The following is a 24,676-nucleotide window of genomic DNA, read 5'->3' on the forward strand; positions in this document are numbered from 1 at the left end:
TCTTGTCGACATCAGCTCATTATCCAAGAAGTTGATCTAGGAACACCCCCTTCAGTACTTTGAAACTTGCATGCCTCAATGGCAAGTTTCTCACTTCCGGCGACAGGTATACATCAATGACCTTCGACCGAAAGATTTTGCGTGGTGTTCGACGCCAAGTCCTTTATTCACACCACGTGAATTGTACTGCAGTACATTGAGGGTCATTATCATTATCGGTGATTCCTCTCACGCTTGTTAATGGTTTACATCATTGACTGGTAATCAAGCGATGTCTTTCCATGTTCGACTTCAGAACATTTATCACATGGATCGACTTGTACTTAGAGTGAAGATCGGACGAGATTGAAGACCCCGGATCTAGTTTCATCCATCCGGGCTGCAATATATATTCAGGAAAAATAAAGACATTGACATGTACAGCATTGCAGCAGATAATCATCCTACCAAAAGGATGATGATTTCATCAAAATCATCAGTCTACCATCAGACGATTGTCTGTTCTGTTAGCGCTTGAGATTTCACCCTAGGCTGAGGAAGGTAAACCTTCAAGGAAACATCAAACCATTTCACCTCGTAGCTAGCCCTACGGGGTATGAGAAGGCTCTCTCCGGTCTATCTCGGCAAATTTTCAATGGGGTGAGATGACCAAAAAGTTAACACTGATATTAGGCTAGTAAACTGATTAGGAAGTTTGATTTAAAGTTTTTGGTGTTTTTGGTGGCAATTGGAGGGAGTGCAATTCGGGGTGCGGGGATTGAGCTCAGTTTTTGCAGGTGAGTCTTTGGGGCAAGGTAGGAGTTTGTGCTGATGCCTTTAGCTGAGATGGATGATCAAGGAAGAAAAAAGAGAAGCTAAAGAGGGCAAACAATGACTTTGAATCCTCTTTAGACAGTGGAAAACATAAATATTAAACAAAATTGAAAGCTGAGCATGACATGCATGAATTCAAACTTTATCACTTCATTTGTTTAATTAGCAGCAGTAAAGAAAGAGATGGAACACATAAACACACTTACAATACAATAAGAGAACACAGCATCAACACAAGAGTCCACAAGAATCCCAATGATGTCTACAAAACCCTGGTCTTCCTTTTCCTCAAATTACAGAGATACAAGTAAAATATACAATAGGAGCTTCTCCCTCCAGAGTCCAACCATGAAAATGAGCAAGAGAAGGCATAATATAGATGATCTAACTCCTTTCCCCACCTCTAGGGGTCGAGCTCAGCTTCCTAGGAGTTGTTTCAACTAATTCTAAACTGAGCACTAGATAATAGGCAGTCAAAACAACTTGCCTCTAAAACTTAGGTAATCTATCCATGCATTAAATATTCACTATTTACATCAAAGAAACTTCTAGAAGTGTCAAAGGAGAGTAAATGTATCCAAGTGCTATGAAAATTACACAAAAATCCATCATTTACATGCCTCAAAAGTCAACCAAAGTAAAAACAGTGTTTTGCTGGCCGAACTGGTCAAAACAGTGAAATTTCTCTGAGTGGTCGCGCCCCTCACTTTGACTGGTCGCGCGCATTGATAGCTCTGTTTGAGGGCCTTCCCAGTGTCCAAATCAGGTGCAAGATAGCTCATTGGAAAGTTCCATGAGTCTACTTTCCAACCCCACTGGAATTTCTGAATTTGGAGTTGATTTTACCCCTCAAAAGTCATTTCTCCCAAGGCAGCTTTCTGCAACTCAAAAAAGGGGCAGAAAGTCAAAATTTGCATGTATTTTGAGCTTTTGGAAGCCCAAATCTTCATAAAAACTGAAACCCATCCATAGGCAAGTGTATTTTTGCATGAAAATTCCAAAAATGTAGAGTTTTCCTCGTTCTGAGCTTTCCCCATGACTGGTCGCGCGCGGGGTGAGACCACTCAAATGGCCAAAACCTGTAAAATTCTCAAAAATGCCAAAAATGTCTCAAAACTCTCAAAATTTCTTGGGTTTGATGCTAGGAGGATGATAATGAGTATCATGGTGAGTGAGAGAGGCCTCAGCCAAGATACGGAGCGGGTTGGTCTTCTTCTTCCTCCTGCGGGCCTCGGACAACTTCCTTTAGAGTACCTTCATCTTTGCTTTGCAAACATGCATTCTCGCCCAATAATGATTTTTCATGTTCCGTAGCATCCTCTTGTATTGGTTGGCTTTCTCCAACAGTCTCTCCAAGTGCGCATTCACACGGATAAGCATGGATTCCCTCTCCTTGGGCAGCAAGTCACCGGGCCTCCTACGGTTGATGACTCAGTCACTTCGAATCCTCCACAGCTCATCCAACTCTTTCTCATCCTCAAGTTGCCTGTTGCGCTGCTCAAGATAGTTTATTGTCCATTGGGCCATGTCGAGCTTCTGCTGTAACAAGCGGTTTTCCGCCTCTCTCTGTCGGATGATCTCATGCAAATCTGAAGTGGGGGAGCGAGCATCAAGGTCAATGAAATCATGATGTGTATCGCTAACTCTCTCGTCCTCAACCATGGGCTGCTTGCCCTCCCGTACTGCCTCTGCTTATGAAGAATGCGAGGCCCCTTCCACCTGATGTGGAGATAACACTCGCTGACCTGTAGATGATGATGGCGAGACCCCTTCCACCTGCTGTGGAGAAAGTACTCGTCAAGCTGCTGCAAACAAGGTCCTGTGACCTCTCTGGTAGGTGACCTGAGGTGAGGAAGCAACCTGTCTCGGAACAATGATCTCGGGCTGGTGAGATGGACCTCCCTCCTCATGAATGGCCTCTGGCTCTGGTTGTGGCTGTGGTGGCACTGTAAAGAACTCATGAGAAATGAAGTCTGCCCATGGAATGCCCTGCTGACTCAATTGATGGGAAACAATGAGCTGGATGAGACCATGATGGCACAAACTCCTATGCTGCTGAGTTGGGGACTGCCTCTGAAACACGGACACCATCCTCTGAATGTCCTCGATCAGTTGAGAAAGCAAGAGGGCGATTTAGTCGATTTGGAGTGGTTCTGTAGAAGACAGCTTGAGTGGTCGCGCCCCTGCTCTGAGTGGTCGCGCCCTGCCTGAGTGGTCACGCCCTTTAGAAAAATACACTGCAGAGGGGTCGCTGAGTGGTCGCGCCCCACCCAACTGGTCGCGCACTGAGCCTGAGTGGTCACGCCCCTGAGAATGACTCCAACTTTCTGCAAATCGCCTCTTTTGACCTCTTACTCGTTTTTGCAAGCTCTCAAATGCATAATGAGGCTGTATAGAGGGAAATTTACTCTTTATAGGCCCAATTTGAAATTAACTTACCAAACCCACTTTCTAATGTTTTTGTTTTGACATTCACTTTTAACACTGTTTTGAGTTCACTTTGTCCTGAATTTGATATTTTGAGTGCTTTAACTCCGTTCTTTTTGCAGGTTGACCATCTGATGGACTCTGGCGAGGAGACCAGGGTTATTGCCGGCATTTTGAAGAATTTTGAAAATTTTCCTTATTCTTTGCAAATTTCACATGACCTTGGGTTTAAAAACAGGGTTTTTAAATCCAAGGTATAAATGAGTTGTACCTGATGAAAATATCCATGAAACATATTTACATACCTCCTTCCGGCTTGTTGGGGACTATTAGACCTCTGACTCATGACCTTGCAGTGATTTTTGACCAAAACCCTAGACCTAAGACTTGGGACTTCAAGACAAAAATAAAACAAGTGTAACACAAGCTCGTTAAATGATATGACCTGATCCAGCAAAGCCAAGAAGGGACAAGGACCAGCTCCTCCATCAGTTTTATGGCATGCCTAACGGGATGCAAAACTGATACTGATGAGACACCTACCTATGCACATGCAAAGAGCTTTTGATCACCGATGGAGGGCTCAAGACCGACACTAACATGTTCTATGTACAGGAAAATGAATTTATAAAGCTGAGCATGGGAATGCCCGCCTCAGCTAGATCATGAAAACAGTATGAAAAGTAATGTATTGTATTGTATCTTATTACAGGTCTCCTCCCAGCATTGAAAGAACTTCGGATCCTCCTAATAAAGCATTTCACCCGATAAACGGCCTCATACTTTAGGGGGCAACTGTTATAGACATTTTTGTGCCTTACAGCATTGAGCATGAAATGTCCATAATCCAAGGGATCCAAAGTCCCTAAAATATTTGTTCCTACCCCTAAAGGAACAAGGTCAACAAATGACAGCTTCTCCCAGAAGTTCTCCACCAGAAACTGCCCAAAACTAGTCAAATCAGGATCAATTCAGAGGCTCCACTAGCTGCCTGCGTTGAAATGCAGAGGCTACACTGGCTAGGTGCGTTGCAACGTAGGTGGAAGCACTACCAGGGTGCGCTGAGCGGGAAATGACAAATGTCAAGCTCATTCAACGAGGTGGAAAGACCATGGAAGCTTCTAGAATCTTCTCCAATGACACTTGCCTCAATGAATTCGACTAGTGATGAGTAAGAGGCTCTCAACCTCCAAGTGGAAGCAAGAACTGACAGAGAGAAGCCACAAGTCAAAACATAAGCTGACTCATCCTCTCTGCTTACATCTATATATGGATCTCTCACCCAGAGGTTCAGGAGGCTGGAATTTTGTACTTTGCAGAGAATTGTTGTTGGTTTGAGATTGAGATTAGTACATTGGGTGACTTATGCTTTGTTGGAGGAGAGGAAGGGATTCCTTTGCTGGGAGGTAGATGCTAGATCGGAACTCACTTGGTTGTATCTCCTCTTGGACTTTCTTATTTTATCAATAAACTATTTGAGTTTCTCCTACATGCTGTGTACCAATGATGTTTTGTTATGCTTCCATGTTTAGCTTAATCTTATCTTGAGCTTTTTATGAATGTATATCTATATCTTCGTGTAGTTTCTCTCTCTTGTGATCTTGCAGGAATTCAGTGAAGCTGGGCCGGTGAAGGAGCAAGGAGCTGATAGCCACTGAAGAGAGGAGTGATTGGATCAACAAACTAGCGGAAGACACAGGTTAGTTACATCCTTCCTCCCCATTTACATTTCATAAAGAAGAATACTCGAGTAGTTTACTTTGTTTGTTGCTAAGGCACTATCACACCTTAGAGTGGGATAGGGGCATTCTGAATGGATACTTTTCCCAACAACAAGGGTGCAAAAACTTGGTTCCAGCATCCCCCCATACTGCTTCGGGTGAGACTTCAATTTGTGCTCCGTGGGCTGATGCCGAAAGGACCAGTAGTGTAGGGATTTGTTTGGCTAACTAACGTTGAACCTGGTTCAGGCCCCCACAAGCCAACGGGTATTGATTGGTGTGGATGATGGCCTTGTTTCCCATCAAATAACACTTGCATTTCTTAATAGTTGAACTATACCACATAGCTCCTTTTCATATGTGGGGTAGTTTATGAATTCACTATGAAATGTTTATAATGATAGCATATTGACTTATCTCCATGCATCAAGACCACTACCCTAGCATGCCCACTTTCATTTGTATCTACTACAAATTCTTTTGCAAATTAGACAAAGCAAGAACTTATGCTTAATTAATGTTTCATTTTAGATTATTAAAGTTTTCTATTGATTCTTTCCCCACTAGAAACTCTTGCCATGATTGTGATGACATACAGTCATATATCTACAATGAAAGGAAGCTATAAACTTTCATTGATACTATGTTTATCAATAATGTTTCTCACTTTTATGACATTTGTAGGAGTTTTGCAATTGTGGATGGCCTCCATCTTCATTGGATCTATCTTGACTTGCAAGGAAAATTTTAGGGGCTAATATTCATAGAAGGACTAATTTTCCATGTTTTTTCCAAAAAAAAGATTCACCAATCTCCATTTTTTCTAAAAATGATTTTCCCAATTTTCATAGGATAAGATTAATTTACCTTTAAAATCATAAAAAAATTACAGTGACTATATAAAATCATTAGATTTTTGAATATTTTTACAAAAAAATCACCAAACATTTTACTGTTTGTATATTAGGGACTAGTAAGATTCACCAAGATTTTTAAATTTTAAAATAAATTTCCATCATTAAAATTTTCCTTTATCTTGAGTTCCTTTCCACCAACCACACACCCTAAGTACGCCAATAACTACCAAGAAAAATCACATTTCTTAATATTTGTTAGCAGTTAATTATATTTAAGAGTCTCTAATACCCACATGAGATGTGACATATACTCTTCTTAGGTAAAGCTATAAGCCGATAATATCATCCAAGTACACTGGATCTAGAAAGGTGCACAATACATCATTAGTTGGTGCATCACATAAACCAAAGGAATTACTAGCCATTCATATATATGTTGCCTTGTATTGAAGGGGAAATTTTAGGTGTCTTCTTATTTAAGTCATACATAATGGTATCCCAGTTTGAGATCCAACTTGGTGAATTGCTTAGCATGTTACAAGTAATCTAGCAAGTTATTGATCCTAGGTAGAGTGTATTGATTCTTAAGGTGAGCTTATTATATTCAATACACATTTGCCAAATTCCATCCTTTTTGGATAATATGATGATAGGTGACCCATTAGGTGAGGTTCTTGGTTTAATTACTCTCCACTCCAATAGCTACCATAACTTCTTGTTCAAGTCATTTGCTTCTAGGGTGGACTACTTGGACAACCCATTGTTTCATATGGGGAGTCAAGAAACATCTATATCTCACGCTACACTTCCCTCTTATGTGACAATCCTTTAGTCTCTCGGAACACTTGTTTATATTCCTACATATTTCCACCAATTTCCATTTCTTCTATTTAGTATACCCCTATAGAGATACCTTTACTATGGATTCCTCTCTTAGTTAATTCTTTCTTTAGAAGAGTAATACAAGCTTCCTACTATAACTATTTAATCTCTTAGCTTGGTTGGAACTTATAGGAGAGATCTTGGATTACTTTTGTGTGAATTGATGACGAAGAATTTCCTATCCATGATTAGGTGATATAGTTTCCTCTCCTTGCAAAGATTACATCCCTCATATAAATGTAGGGGCTTCCAAATATTGTATGACCCACATTAAGTGGTACTACATCTACCTCCCCTTCATCAATATAGTTTTCACTTATACCATATTTTATCTCACTATTTCTATTTAATGACCTTGACATTTGTATCCTTATTTAACCATCCTAATGGATATGCGTATAAATAACTCGAAATTTGCATCTGCTAATGAATTTAGACTGAAATCAATAGACACAAATTTCTTCTACTCAATCTACGGAAAGAAAAACATACAAAAGAAACACATGCAATCATTTAATCACAAAGAACAAAACTTTTATTGGGGAACCCAACTAGGAAAATCCCCTCCTTTGTTTGTATTATATGAGATTAGAACAATGATCTATTACAATTACAACTTCAATGCTTGAAGCTCAATGTGCATTGCAATATTGATCTCCTCCTGAATCACCTACTTGCATAAACTTTGTACACTCACTAGATACAATAACGATTACAATTATGCCTTGTTCCTCCACTCCAATAGGAAATTATAATTACATGCATGACTAGGTCTATTTTTAGTAAATTGACAAGTTAACTAAGAGATGAGTGAGTTAACTGAATTCATACTGACTCTATTCTAGAATACAACTCAAATAATTTACTTTCACTAAATATAACTCCACTAGATAGCTATATCTTAGCAATCAACTCATTCACAACTCTACTTCTTGCCCACAAACTTGAATTGATTGACTTAACTGAGTGACTTGGCCTTGTCACTCCTGCTAACTGTCTGACAAATCATCCTGTTGAAGTGGAAATTTGAATTTCTCCATTTTACTAAGGCACAAGTTGAATGAAGCTTTTTCTTGCTACAATTTAACACTCCCTCTTAGCAAGAAAAGGGTTCTAAACAACCCCAATCCTGCTCCTATGGAACTCAAACTTGCATCTTGACAAATCCTTTGTCAAAATGTCTGCATCCTTCTCCTTTGTAGGAATGTATTGTAACATAACAATCCTCCTCTACACACAATCTCTCAGGTTATGGTACCTGATGTCTATATGCTTGGAACTATCATGAAACATTGGATTTTCAAAGAGTTTTATACAATTCTTATTATCACAGTGAATCAATGTAGGCTTCATACCCTGACTAAAAATATCATCAAATATATTCCTCATCCAAATAGCCTTGCATGCTACTTGACTAGTAGCCATATAATCGACCTCTTTTGAGCTGAGTGCTATAGATCTCTAAAACATGTTGTACCAAGAAATTGTTGTTGACCCAACACTGCAAATTTCTCTTGATGTGCTCTTCCTGTCTGAGGGACTCCTTGCCCAATCTACATCTATGAAGCCTTGGAGCTTCACTCCATCAATATGTCTGTACCATAAACCAAAGTCTATTATGCCTCTAAGGTATCTAAGAACATGTTTTTTTTTTCCAGTGAAGCTTGGTAGGCTCCACCATGAACTCACTAGGTTGGTTCACTGTAAAAAAAATATTAGGCCTTTTGTTCACCAAGTACATCAAGGACCTCACCAACAAATTCTGTAGATAGTGCCATCTACTGCCTCACCTATAGAAGCATCCTCTTTCCTCTAGTTAGTATGAAGAGGAGTGTCCATGGGTTTGCAATCTTGCATATGGAATCTCTGAAGGATTTCAGAGGTGTACTTCCCCTGTCCAACAAATATCTCTCCATCTCCCTGCCACACCTCCAAACCAAGGAAGTAGTGCATAAACCCCATATCCTTCATCTCAAACTCTCTTGCAAGGTCCTCCTTGCAATACTGAATCAACTTGTCATCTCTTGTCAATATCAAATCATCTACATAAGAACTAAGATGAGAAGACCACCATCAACCATAATGTAGTAAAGATTGGAATATGCTTCACTCTTAGTGAAGCCCAATCCAATGAGATAAGAATATATGCAAGTGTACCAAGAAATAGGTGCATGCTTATTACCATAGAGGGATCTCTTGAGCCTACACACATGTGCCTCCCTACTAAAGATCTCAAACCCCTCATGCTAATCAATGTAGATCTCTTCCTCAACCACTTTATTGAGGAAGGAAATTTTAACATCCATTTGGTGGATCCTCCACCCCATCTATGTTTCTAATGCAAGTATGGTCTTGATAGATGAGTATCTTGCCATGTGGGAAAATGTCTCCTCGTAATCAATCCCCTCCACTTGTGAGAAGCCTTTGGCCACAAATATGGCCTTGTACTTCTCAATGTTTCCATTAGCTTCATGTTTCACCTTATACACCCACTTGGAGCCAATAATAGATTTTCCCTCAGGTCTAGGCACAACCTCCCAATCATCATTATTCATGATGGAATCATACTCCTACACCATGAAATCTACGCACACCTGCTAGGAAACATCCTCTTCAAAAGAAGATGGCTTAGAATCAATCAACTCTAACATGAGTGCCATATATCCTATATATTTGTTTGGTGATCTCCTTTGTCTGCATGAGGAAATAGGAGATCCAACTTGCTCCTAATATTCCTGCACCAATCTGTCAACCAATTGGTCCTCTTCCTCCCTTCTCTTGACGGATCTATGTGAGTGGGTTCCTCCACTCAGTTTTCTCTCTGCTTCTCCACATGTGGTTGCTCCACATTCTCCTCCTGGAATGTTTCCTTGCCTTTGAGCAAGATCTGACTCTATGGATTTGACTAAGGTTTCTCCTTTGGTGCTAGAAGCTCCTCCTTTAGTGGCATGCTCAAATCTCACTCTAGAGATCAACTCCTCATGGCTTTCTACTCATCACAGTCATTCTAATTAAGGAAATTTACACCTTGTAAATATGAGGTGTCTCTATGTAGACTATAAATACCCCCCTCTGTCGTGCGCTCCAACTTTTCCTCGTATCTTTTGAGACATTGAAATATACTATGGATCCAAAAATGCAAAAGTGGGAGACATATTTCTTCCTCCTCGTGAAAGCCTCTTCAGGTGTAATCATTCCAAGAATTTTGGGAGGGCTCCTATTCAGCCAGTAAAGAGTTGTATTGCAAGCTTCTGCACATGAGGATAGTGGAAATCCCTGGTCATGCAACATTGCTCTAGTATCTGCTATAATAATTCTATTTTTCCTCTATATAATCCCATTTTGTTGTGGGTTTTGGGGTGCAATCAACTCCCTTTTAATACCCTCCTTGACACATAATTATTTTAAGTAATTAGACACATATTCTCGTCCATTATCACTTCTCAGGTATTTAATTTTATTTCTAGTCTCATTTTCAACTAAGGCTTTAAATTCAACAAACTTTGAATAAATCTCATATTTCTTATTCATGAAATGGATCCAAAATTTGTGGGAAAAATAATTAATGAAGATCACATAATACCTGTGTTTTGAAACTGAGATTGTTGAAAATGGTCCACACACATATGAGTGAACTCGCTCCAAGATGGCTCTAGCTCTGCTATCTCAGCCCTGGAAGGAGTATTTAACATATTTTCTAAGAGTGTGGCCCTTGCACACATAATGTTGATCAAGGGTACATTTTGGAAGTCCAATGGTGATTCTGCTGCATTATTTTTAAAGATCCATGGTGTAGGTGTCTCATGCACCTATGTTATTTATCTCCAACATCTCGGCCTTAAAGATGTTCTACGTTGCTACTCACTAATGCAACACATGCATCCACCTATAACTTGTAGATATTTTTAACCCAAACACCAATTTGTTTTACTTTTCCACTAGTAACACACTTCAGATATGCCTTCCCTTTACTGAACACCACATCATATCCTTTGTCTTCAAGTATAGCTACAGAAACTATATTTTTCTTCAGACCAGGCACATACATTGCATTATTTAGTTGAAGATGTGAGCTTTAATCCCTCTTAAAGGTGATCGTGAAAATCCCTTTGGTATTATATTTTCCATCATCTCCAAGTTCTATGTGTAATTGTAAATCCTTATCCTCTAAGCTGTTTAAGAAATCCTTATTTCATGTCATATGAAATGAAGCACCAGATTCAAAGTACTATACACTACCTTGTACAATACTTTCCATGAAAGAAATGAGGATGAAATTGAAATCGAATTGTGATGTGAGAACATTTCCTCCTACTCCTCCTGCAAGATTCTTATTGGATTTATTATGTGGACACTTGGTTGCATAGTATCCATACTCACAGCCATGAAAACATTTAATTTTATGAGGTTTTTCTTCTTTCCATGGTTTTGGCTAGATTTTGCCTTGCCTTGGGCCTTGTTTCCTTTAGATTCCTTTAACTTTCCTGCTAAAATAAGGTTTTCTTCCTCATTAGTTTTGGATGTGACTCTATCTCTAGCGTTTCTTCTAATCTCCTTCTGGACCAAGTCAGACCAAAGTCTCTCCCACTCTGGGAGATTTTCTCTTCCATTAACTATATCTTGATAACTATGCCAGGACTTCGGAATACCGAGTGCTAAGCTCACAAGTTTAGATGATACCACATTTTCTCCAACTCCTCCAAGTTCATCTCTCACCTGAGTGAATCTGGATAGGTATTGAATAATAGTTTCATTTTTACTCATTTGACTATTCCTGGTTTTATATTTTAATGCCAATTTCCTGGCATCATTGCTGCTTTGGAATATATCTGTGATGGTTTTCCACATTGCATAAGCATTCTCCATGCCATGAAAATTTGAAACCACATGGTCTCTGACTCCCTCCAGTGCAATCCTCTTGGCTTTTGAGGTATCTTTCTTCCACTGAACTAGTTTTTGTGCATATAATTCTACTAGTTTTGGAATATTAATTTGTATGTACTCCAATAGTCCATTGTCATCTAGTACAACTTCCATCTTGTCTTTCCAAGAACAAAAATTCAAAGTTACCTCCAATGCATAGTCAAGCCTCAATCCATTGAAAGACATTGTTCCTGCACCAAAGAAATACCTTTTAATGCACTTCGACTTTTCTAATGCAATCTGCAAAGTATTGTGGCCACGTGTTAAAGCTTTCTAGACAAGCTAGGGTCGCATTAGTGCTGTAACATTTCTGATACACAAATAGTTCACGTGCATGTAACTGCACATAAGTGTATTGTAAGTAACGTGGCTCACCATTGAGCTCTCTTATGTTATAACTCCCTGACTATCACTTGCAGGGTGTGTTATTACTTTAATCCAGAGAGAGAAAAAAATTGTCTCACAAACTTCTGCTAACCCACTCTCCATTACCTCTATGTAACCAAGGCTCTAATACCATGTAGAAATAACTCAAAATTTGTTGCTGCTACTGAATTCATACTAAAATCAATAGACACAAATTTCTTCTACTCAATCTGTGGAAAGGAAAACATATAATAGAAACACATGTGATCATTCAATCACAATGAACATAGTTTTTACTAGGGAACCCAACTGGGAAAAACTTTCCTTTGTTTGTATTATATCAAATGAGAACAATGATCTATTACAATGAAAACTTCAATGCTTGAAGCTCAATATGCACTGCAATACTGATCTACTCCTTACTCATGTGCTTTCAAAAACTATGTACACTCACTAGTATACAATAATGATTACAATTATGCCTTTTTCCTCCACCCCACTAGGTAATTCGAATTGCATGCACGACTAGGGATATTTTTAGTAAACTGACAAGTTAATTGAGAGATCAGTGTGTTAAAAAAAATTACAACTACTCAATTGAACTCATACTGACTCTATTCTTGACTAGAGCTCAAATAACTTACTTTCACTAAATATAAATCCACTAGATAGCTAGATCTTAGCAATCAACTCATGCACAACTATACTTATTTGCCTCATACTCGAATTGAGTAACTAGTTAACTGAGTGACCTGGCCATGTCACTCTTGCTAATTGTCTAACAACTCATCCTACAGAAGTGGAAATTTGAATTTCTCCATTTGACTAAGGCATAAGTCAAATGGAGCCTTTTCTTGCTACAATTTAACAATATGAGGCAAGATATTCATGACATTCCCATCCAAGCTCATTGATCAAATATTATTCTATAAGGATTCCTTGTGGATTGGAATCAAATAAAGAATCGATCTTTGTTTTCTTGACCTAGATCTTAGCAAGGAAGAGTTTAGTCATCTCCCTCTCTTACTTGGGATGAATGCTACTTAAACTCGCCTTCTTTTACATTGTCATCTAGATAACCTTTTCATATACAACTAAGTCATTGTCTACTTGGTTGCTTGATTACATGTCTATCATGTTCTTCTCTGCATTCTTCTTGTATTTATTTGGATGAAACTCTAGATGTAGCTTCCAACACTTATCGTTGGTGAGAACATTAATATTACAATGGTTACAACGGTGTTTTGGATCCTTGCACTTATGTGCAAGATTGTTTCCTTCTTATCCTTTCCTTTCCATTTCTTTTTTCTCTCCTTGGAAGCATCTTAGTGGTCTTTATGTTTGGAACCACTTGGATATTCTTTTTTTGTTACCCATACTTTCCAAATATTTTTCTTGCAACAAGACTCACCAACTATCCTATATTTAAAGAGCATCACTTTTCTCCATAAATAAAAATATGTAGAACACCTAAATATTTGAGAATTCCATCTAGTATTTTGGGAGAAATACCCAACACAATGGCCATTTTTCTAAACTTAGTGGTGTAGTATTTCATACTTTTTCCTTGCTTCTACTAAAAGTAATGTCGATGGATTTCATATTCCTCTTTGTATCTAATAGGGTATAGTCACAGACTTAATGAGGGATTTAAATACCTCCTATATTAAGGGTCTTTAGACCTGTGTTTTTATCATATATTATGTATGGTGTAAATGATAGTAATCCTTGGTTAATGTGTAATATAAGGTAAATGAAGGTTTGTTGAGAGCAGTTACAACCACTCCAACTATCTTATCTATGTATAAATATACCCAAAGTCTAATAGAATATTGGTTGGATTTCCTTCCCAATAATCATGTTATTCTTTTTGTATTCATGTGTGTTATTTTTGTTCCAATGTGTAGCTTGTTCATACTTATGTATGCTTATAATAGTCTAGTTTTGTTGCCTCCTTCTTTTGGCAGGGTGACAACAACAACGAATGAAGGAGTGGATCAAAATTGCAAAGGAAAAAGTAAATATTATCAGATCAAACAAGAAGTCTGCAGGTAAAATATGATGCAAGACTAATTTTTGTGAGAAATAGTTATGAAATAATATTGAGACCGAGAATTTTCCGTTTTGTTTGCAATCCGAATGATGGAAGATATGCTTTTCGATTTTTGATGATACACAAACCTCAGTACATCATTTAGCAGCCAAGAAAGCCAACAAAAGACAAATATCAAAACATTCACTATAGCCAACATATATAAAATTGCAGCATAATTGACATAGCAACAACAAAAAAATTCTAATAAAAATGCTTGTAGTAACAAAAAAGATATTCAAGAACAGGAAATCAAACAAATAAAACACACAAAGAGTTGAACATTTAAAATGATGACAACATCAAAGGAATGAATGGATTAAACCCCTTGGTATAAATTTGTAGAATTGTTCTTGGATTGTGACAGAAGAAAAGGTAGGTGCTTCTTATGCAGATAATTTTCTTAGTTTATGAACGATGGAAGACTCCCACGAATGATAGTCACACGTTGGACTTGTCCGTTTCTTTTGTGGTTTTGAGCTGCATAGCCTTGACGAATTTTGATTGAGATAGACTCCCTAATAGGGTATTGACAGCCTTTGCATTTGTTTCATACTACCTTTTACCAGTCATATCTGTAGGAGTTGCTGAAGGAAATGTGTATCCTATTTCCACAATATCCCAAACTTCTGTACCAAGAGATTGAAGATAGGCAGTGATTCTTACCTTCCAATAAACAAAGTTGCTCCCATCGAAAATTGGTGGCCTGATTGATGCTTCCTTTTCGTAGTTGTTCATGATGATAGATCTTCCTTCAAGCGATCAAGCTTCTCCTGAAGGACCTGCTCTGATTCCAATTGTTGAAAATAATACTGAGAGGGGGGGTGAATCAGTATTATCAAATTCCTTTTCAATTTACACAAAGATTTGCAGATATGACTAATGAAACTTGCGTATACCTTCCAGACTTATAATTTAATTTATTCGTTAAATGTTGATCATTAATTTGTGTGTCAGAACCATATAACAGTAAGTAGGAACAGAAAAGTAGAGCAGACAGTCACACAAAAGAACACATGATATAGGGTGGAAACCCAATGTGGGTGAAAACCACCTACTGCAATATGTCTCTATCTTCTTTCAATTAGAAACTTCTTTTTACAATGATTCTGTACTGGTGCGGTCTTACACTAGCACGCAGGCTTCAACCTGCAGAAGGCTACAACCTTCTCTCGTTCTCCAGACTCTCCTGGAAGGGAGCTACAACCCCCTTAGCTCTTGTACTAGCTGAGGTACTAGTACATAGGTGCTGACCTACATAAGACTTCTCTTTTCTTCCAGGGACCACGTTTCATAAATTTTCAGACTGGATCCATGAATATCAATCAAACATCAAATAGATCTGCAATCAACCAACTTCCTTGTACAAATACTGAATCAATAACTTCTCAGAACACAGTACCAGTAACCAGACACCAATTCAGAACCCGGAACACTGCAGTAATAAACAAAAGCAGCTAAAACATATTTCAAGAAAAGTCTGCTACTTCACCAATAGAAATCTACGTACATACGCATATATGTCAAAGCGAACCTGCGTGTATACGCAGTATTCACTTCCTTAACCTGTGGGTATCCGCGCCTCCGCTGTGTCAAACCTGCGGGTATCTACGCCTCTGCTGTGTCAATCCTGCGGAATGCGCGCCTGCGCTGTGTCAAACCCGCGTATATACGCGCCTTCGTTGTATCAAACCTGCAGAATACGCGCCTGCGCTGTGTCAAACCCGCGTATGTCCGCGCCTTCGCTGTGTTGAACCTGCAGGTATACGCGCCTCCATTGTGTCGGACCTGCGGATATAGATCTATAAATGATAATTTATCCCTTTTCTTAATCAGACTTCAATTATACCCAGATTATCAGATTTATAGATCTAATCATGTGCCAAAGAGATCTCGACCTATCAATAGATCTTAACCATCTTGTAATGCTCAGGTTCCTCCTTGATTCAGGTCCAGCTATAACTCACCAACCGATCATCAGTATTTCAGATCTTGCTCTTCTCAAGATATTCAACACATCATTCCACACCAAACCAAATGATCTCCTTTCCTTTTTATAGTCTAGGCCTTACTCAAACCATGGTCCAAAACCATAGAGATCCAATGCTAGGGACCCAATACCTGGGTTTAATACTGTAGATGCAAACCCACGGACCAAAACCATAGGTTCAAAAATGTCAGACTAAATACCATGGACCAACAATAAGATTTCCCACGTGTGCACGCTTTTCTCTGCATGAAAGTGCATGCTCTGTACATACACACCTTTTGATCGGTACACTTGCATATATGTACCCATCTTTTGATCGGTGCACCTGCGTATGTACGGGGCTTTGTGAAAAGGAACCTGGGGGTATCTCATTTTCTACCATTCTGAGAGCCTGAAATGTGATTTGCTATTTGAGTGAGTTGCCATCAAGGACAACACTTATTTCATTAAGCCAAACCTGTGCCAAACCTGTGTCATAATGCTAACACTTGAGATTGAGGAGACACACAAGGACATTCTTTTCAAACATTGGGACACAAGGATCAAATAAGTTGAGCTAGTAGTGCTAAGAGAAGCTGGGGTGGTGAAGAACATAATCAAGGCGGTAAACCACACTCTGTTTGCCACCAACCTGGTAAGAGAAGGCAATTCAAAAGAAATGTTTGATTTAGGTGATTTTCATAAAAGCTGGCAAGAAAAAGAAGAAACTCAAAGGGGAGCAATGGCAAAATTGGCAAAGACCGACTAGGATTCGTATTGGCAATACCTCATCAAGCCGCATGGCCAAATCATGACCCTTAACTCCTCACTCCATTCAACTCAACGGATGCTGCCACCTCTCACCGATGTGATTTTCATAGGACAGGTCAGAACACATTCTGGGGCACCTCCTCAAGTCAAACCGATTGCCAACATATGCGATTTGAAGGACAAGCTGGCAGACAGCAAATCATCATCATAGCCTCTACTCACCAAGCCACTGTCTATTTTTAGAGTTATTTAACTAGTTAGGAGGAAGTTTTCTTTAAACCTCCTCAAGTTTTTGTATAATCTATTTTTGCACAATAGTTAGAATAGCATTTATACCCTTCTAATGCATTTAAAGAAGGGTCCAGAATTTTATCAAAAACATTTGCAAAGAATGCACTATTGTAAGTTTGTGAATGCTTTGGTGAAATTATGGAACATGATTGTTTCTTTTAAATATCACACTACTTTCCTTTGTTGATGCACTAGTGTATACTTGGGAGATAATTTGATCTGAATAAAGGAGTTGATCCATGTCATTAGTCAAATGAGCAAAAATTCACACATATGGTACTTTTATCTTATATGATTGATTATGTTTCTGTTTAATTAGTGACAACACTTTATTCTCATGAATTGTGTATGGGATATATTCTTTCTGTTAAGTGTTAATTGAACTATTGTATAATGCCTAGCTGAAATTGTCTACTTTCATATATAAATCATCATACATACGATATAGTTTATACAATTTCTTTGACTAACTATTTAGTCAAATAAATTATCTTTATACGTTATCATATCTGTTTTATGCGTGATTGATCTTTATTATCACATGTCAAGCAGATATCTTTGTAGATCGCATATCACACAGAAATACCCAGGTTTATATTAGAATAATTTAGTTAGAGATTTTCATAATAGAATAGGTCATTTAGATTATCATTACTCTATTGCAATGACTCGTGAACCACCCACTCTCATCTTAAAACCCACACTGGAAAACTGGTCCCGTTATCCCAATGAACATAGTTTTTACTAGGGAACCCAACTGGGAAAAACTTTCCTTTGTTTGTATTATATCAGATGAGAACAATGATCTATTACAATGAAAACTTCAATGCTTGAAGCTCAATATGCACTGCAATACTGATCTACTCCTTACTCATGTGCTTTCAAAAACTATGTACACTCACTAGTATACAATAATGATTAAAATTATGCCTTTTTCCTCCACCCCACTAGGTAATTCGAATTGCATGCACGACTAGGGATATTTTTAGTAAACTGACAAGTTAATTGAGAGATCAGTGTGTTAACAAAAATTACAACTACTCAATTGAACTCATACTGACTCTATTCTTGACTAGAGCTCAAATAACTTACTTTCACTAAATATAAATCCACTAGATAGCTAGATCTTAGCAATCAACTCATGCACAACTATACTTATTTGCCTCATACTCGAATTGAGTAACTAGTTAACTGAGTGACCTGGCCATGTCACTCTTGCTAATTGTCTAACAACTCATCCTGTAGAAGTGGAAATTTGAATTTCTCCATTTGACTAAGGCACAAGTCAAATGGAGCCTTTTCTTGCTACAATTTAACAATATGAGGCATGATATTCATGACATTCCCATCCAAGCTCATTGATCAAATATTATTCTATAAGGATTCCTTGTGGATTGGAATCAAATAAAGAATCGATCTTTGTTTTCTTGACCTAGATCTTAGCATGGAAGAGTTTAGTCATCTCCCTCTCTTACTTGGGATGAATGCTACTTAAACTTGCCTTCTTTTACATTGTCATCTAGATAATATTTTCATATACAACTAAGTCATTGTCTACTTGGTTGCTTGATTACATGTCTATCATGTTCTTCTCTGCATTCTTCTTGTATTTATTTGGATGAAACTCTAGATGTAGCTTCCAACACTTATCGTTGGTGAGAACATTAATATTACAATGGTTACAACGGTGTTTTGGATCCTTGCACTTATGTGCAAGATTGTTTCCTTCTTATCCTTTCCTTTCCATTTCTTCTTTCTCTCCTTGGAAGCATCTTAGTGGTATTTATGTTTGGAACCACTTGGATATTCTTTTTTTGTTACCCATACTTTCCAAATATTTTTCTTGCAACAAGACTCACCAACTATCCTATATTTAAAGAGCATCACTTTTCTCCATAAATAAAAATATGTAGAACACCTAAATATTTGAGAAGTCCATCTAGTATTTTGGGAGAAATACCCAACACAATGGCCATTTTTCTAAACTTAGTGGTGTAGTATTTCATACTTTTTCCTTGCTTCTACTAAAAGTAATGTCGATGGATTTCATATTCCTCTTTGTATCTAATAGGGTATAGTCACAGACTTAATGAGGGATTTAAATACCTCCTATATTAAGGGTCTTTAGACCTATGTTTTTATCATATATTATGTATGGTGTAAATGATAGTAATCCTTGGTTAATGTGTAATATAAAGTAAATGAAGGTTTGTTGAGAGCAGGTACAACCACTCCAACTATCTTATCTATGTATAAATATACCCAAAGTCTAATAGAATGTTGGTTGGATTTCCTTCCCAATAATCATGTTATTCTTTTTGTATTCATGTGTGTTATTTTTGTTCCAAGATGTAGCTTGTTCATACTTATGTATGCTTATAATAGTCTAGTTTTGTTGCCTCCTTCTTTTGGCTGGGTGACAACAACAACGAATGAAGGAGTGGATCAAAATTGCAAAGGAAAAGGTAAATATTATCAGATCAAACGAGAAGTCTGCAGGTAAAATATGTTGCAAGTCTAATTTTTGTGAGAAATAGTTATGAAATAATATTGAGACCAAGAATTTTCTGTTTTGTTTGCAATCTGAATGATGGAAGATATGCTTTTCGATTTTTGATGATACACAAACCTCAGTACATCATTTAGCAGCCAAGAAAGCCAACAAAAGACAAATATAAAAACATTCACTATGGCCAACATATATAAAATTGAAGAATAATTGACATAGCAACAACAAAAAAATTCTGATAAAAATGCTTGTAGTAACAAAAAAGATATTCAAGAACAGGAAATCAAATAAATAAAACACACAAAGAGTTGAACATTTAAAATGATGACAACATCAAAGGAATGAATGGATTAAACCCCTTGGTATAAATTTGTAGAATTGTTCTTGGATTGTGACAGAAGAAAAGGTAGGTGCTTCTTATGCAGATAATTTTCTTAGTTTATGAACGATGGAAGACTCCCACGAATGATAGTCACACATTGGACTTGTCCGTTTCTTTTGTGGTTTTGAGCTGCATAGCCTTGACGAATTTTGATTGAGATTGACTCCCTAATAGGGTATTGACAGCCTTTGCATTTGTTTCATACTACCTTTTACCAGTCATATCTGTAGGAGTTGATGAAGGAAATGTGTATCCTATTTCCACAATATCCCAAACTTCTGTACCAAGAGATTGAAGATAGGCAGTGATTCTTACCTTCCAATAAACAAAGTTGCTCCCATTGAAAATTGGTGGCCTGATTGATGCTTCCTTTTCGTAGTTGCTCATGATGATAGATCTTCCTTCAAGCGATCAAGCTTCTCCTGAAGGACCTGCTCTGATTCCAATTGTTGAAAATAATACTGAGAGGGGGGGTGAATCAGTATTATCAAATTCCTTTTCAATTTACACAAATATTTGCAGATATGACTAATGAAACTTGCGTATACCCTCCAGACTTATAATTTAATTTATTCATTAGATGTTGATCATTAATTTGTGTGTCAGAACCATATAACAGTAAGTAGGAACAGAAAAGTAGAGCAGACAGTCACACAAAAGAACACATGATATAAGGTGGAAACCCAATGTGGGTGAAAACCACCTACTGCAATATGTCTCTATCTTCTTTCAATTAGAAACTTCTTTTTACAATGATTCTATACTGGTGCAATCTTACACTAGCACGCAGGCTTCAACCTGCAGAAGGCTACAACCTTCTCTCGTTCTCCAGACTCTCCTGGAAGGGAGCTACAACCCCCTTAGCTCTTGTACTAGCTAAGGTACTAGTACATAGGTGCTGACCTACAGAAGACTTCTCTTTTCTTCCAGGGACCACGTTTCATAAATTTTCAGACTGGATCCATGAACATCAATCAAACATCAAATAGATCTGCGATCAACCAACTTCTTTGTAGAAATAATGAATCAATAACTTCTCAGAACACAGTACCAGTAACCAGACACCAATTCAGAACCCAGAACACTGCAGTAATAAACAAAAGCAGCTAAAACATATTTCAAGAAAAGTCTGCTACTTCACCAATAGAAATCTACGTATATACGCTTATACGTCAAAGCGAACCTGCGTGTATACGCAGTATTCATTTCCTTAACCTGCGGGTATCCGCGCCTCCGCTGTGTCGAACCTGTGGGTATCTGCGCCTCTGCTGTGTCAATCCTGCGGAATGCGCGCCTGCGCTGTGTCAAACCTGCGTATATCCGCACCTTCGCTGTGTCAAACCTGCGGAATACGCGCCTGCGCTGTGTCAAACCCGTGTATGTCCGCGCCTTCGCTGTGTCGAACCTGCAGGTATACGCGCCTCCACTGTGTCGGACCTGCGGGTATAGATCTATAAATTATAATTTATCCCTTTTCTTAATCAAACTTCAATTATACCCAGATTATCATATTTATAGATCTAATCATGCGCCAAAGAGATCTCGACCTATCAGTAGATCTTAACCAACTTGTAATGCTCAGGTTCCTCCTTGATTCAGGTCCAGCTATAACTCACCAACCGATCATCAGTATTTCAAATCTCGATCTTCTCAAGATATTCAACACATCAGTCCACACCAAACCAAATGATCTCCTTTCCTTTTTATAGTCTAGGCCTTACTCAAACCATGGTCCAAAACCATAGAGATCCAATGCTAGGGACCCAATACCTAGGTTTAATACTGTAGATGCAAACCCACGGACCAAAACCATAGGTTCAAAAATGTCAGACTAAATACCATGGACCAACAATAAGATTTCCCACGTGTGCACGCTTTTCTCTGCATGAAAGTGCGTGTACTGTACATACACACCTTTTGATCGGTACACTTGCATATATGTATGCATCTTTTGATCGGTGCACCTGCGTATGTACGGGGCTTTGTGAAAAGGAACCTGGGGGTATCTCATTTTCTACCATTCTGAGAGCCTGAAATGTGATCTGCTATTTGAGTGAGTTGCCATCAAGGACAACACTTAGGTCATCGAGCCAAACCTGTGCCAAACCTGTGTCATAATGCTAACACTTGAGATTGAGGAGACACACAAGGACATTCTTTTCATAGATTGGGACACAAGGATCAAATAAGTTGAGCTAGTAGTGCTAAGAGCAGCTGGGTGGTGAAGAACATAATCAAGGCGGTAAACCACACTCTGTTTGCCACCAACCTGGTAAGAGAAGGCAATTCAAAAGAAATGTTTGATTTAGGTGATTTTCATAAAAGCTGGCAAGAAAAAGAAGAAACTCAAAGGGAAGCAATCGCAAAATTGGCAAAGACCGACTAGGATTCGTATTGGCAATACCTCATCAAGCCGCATGGCCAAATCATGACCCTTAACTCCTCACTCCATTCAACTCAACGGATGTTGCCACCTCTCACCGATGTGATTTTCATAGGACAGGTCAGAACACATTCTGGGGCACCTCCTCAAGTCAAACCGATTGCCTACATATGCGATTTGAAGGACAAGCTGGCAGACAGCAAATCATCATCATAGCCTCTACTCATCAAGCCACTGTCTATTTTTAGAGTTAGTTAACTAGTTAGGAGGAAGTTTGCTTTAAACCTCCTCAAGTTTTTGTATAATCTATTTTTGCACAATAGTTAGAATAGCATTTATACCCTTCTAATGAATTTAAAGAAGGGTCCAGAATTTTATCAAAAACATTTGCAAAGAATACACTATTGTAAGTTTGTGAATGCTTTGGTGAAATTATGGAACATGATTGTTTCTTTTAAATATCAGACTACTTTCCTTTGTTGATGCACTATTGTATACTTGGGAGATAATTTGATCTGAAGAAAGGAGTTGATCCATGTCATTAGTCAAATGAGCAAAAATTCACACATATGGTACTTTTATCTTATATGATTGATTATGTTTCTGTTTAATTAGTGACAACACTTTATTTTCATGAATTGTGTATGGGATATATTCTTTCTGTTAAGTGTTAATTGCACTATTGTATGATGCCTAGCTGAAATTGTCTACTTTCATATATAAATCATCATATATGTGATATAGTTTATACAATTTCTTTGACTAACTATTTAGTCAAAGAAATTATCTTTATACGTTATCATCTCTGTTTTATGCGTGATTGATCTTTATTATCACATGTCAAGCAGATATCTTTGTAGATCGCATATCACACAGAAATACCCAGGTTTATATTAGAATAAGTTAGTTAGAGATTTTCATAATAGAATAGGTCATTTAGATTATCATTACTCTATTGCAATCACTCGTGAACCACCCACTCTCATCTTAAAACCCACACTGGCAAACTGGTCTCGTTATCCCCAGTCGGAGCCACCACTTTAAATGGAAAAGGAATTGTTTTAAGGTTCGGAGTGGGTGGTTATCCCCCATGTTGGGGCAGTAGAAATTTGAGGCCGCAACGCTTACCTATGAAAGTCTTTCATTTTTGTGTTTGTTTATGCCTAGGAATACCCGCGATATTGCTAGTAGCACTCTTTTTCTCTGCATCTTCTACCCTTAAATATAGAAGTGTCTGCATTGTGGGGTAACGATGCCCATTAAAAGGGGCTTGATATGAATACAATACTTTCGAGTGTACTATTTTCTTTGGATTGTTTAATTCTCCAACTTTTATTTTATCAACAATCCTGAATATAGAAATTTAAATCTTCAACAAATTGTTATAAGGAAGCTTAGAATGACTATTAATCGTGAAAATTTAAGGGTTGCCCTTTTCAATCCAAGGGCTAGCTTGAAACCTAAAGCAAGGAGGTTTTCCTAACCTCCATAGGCTTCCTTGGCATTGATCCCTAACTCAGATCAACCTAATGAACAACAAGTAGTAGCCTACAAATCGATCAGTAAAAGAATATGCTTCCGTACCCATGACTTGATCCAATACTTCATCATTGAAAGGAATTGAGAATGGATCATGTATATAGGTAATGTTAAGGCTTCTGGAATCAACACAAACCAAGATGTTATCAACAACTTTCTTACTTACGATGACTATGTGGTTTATCAAATTTGGCTTTTCCGTTGGAAATATAATTATGCAACAAGCATTTTATCAATCTCCCTCTTTACCTTTCCTTGACTTGCAAATTCTATCTATGGGTTTGATGTTTAACTGGTATGGAATCAGGATAATCCATAGTTATATCGTATGTATATTTCACTTCTCCATTACCCTTCGGCTCTTGGAAGGAGAGAAGTTCAAACTCTTCTATGTTGCCTTATTTCCCAACATCATATACAATTTTGTTATAAAAAAAATGTATCCCTATACTTGTGTTCCATCTCCTTGAATTTTATTGTATCCTAATGTTGTGAACAAAATTGAGTGGGAAGCCAAGGCCTCATACCATCAAAAAACAAAATTTGTTTATTCTTAAATAGAATCATAATAACTTTGGGGACTTCACCAACATAAGAGAAATCAACACATGTTTTTTCTCAAACCTCACCCTTGTACTTGGTCTCTCTATGATTCTCAATGAAAGTATCAATGTTTAGGAATTTGCCCCAAGGTATGCATAAATGTATGCACCTGGAATCTATATTGACCGCTCTCTCTTTTCCACTTCCG

The sequence above is a fragment of the Pinus tabuliformis genome, chromosome 1_2 (assembly GCF_031772625.1).
Source record: "Pinus tabuliformis cultivar Carrire ecotype Pingquan chromosome 1_2, CPIR1, whole genome shotgun sequence".
NCBI lineage: Eukaryota > Viridiplantae > Streptophyta > Pinopsida > Pinales > Pinaceae > Pinus > Pinus tabuliformis.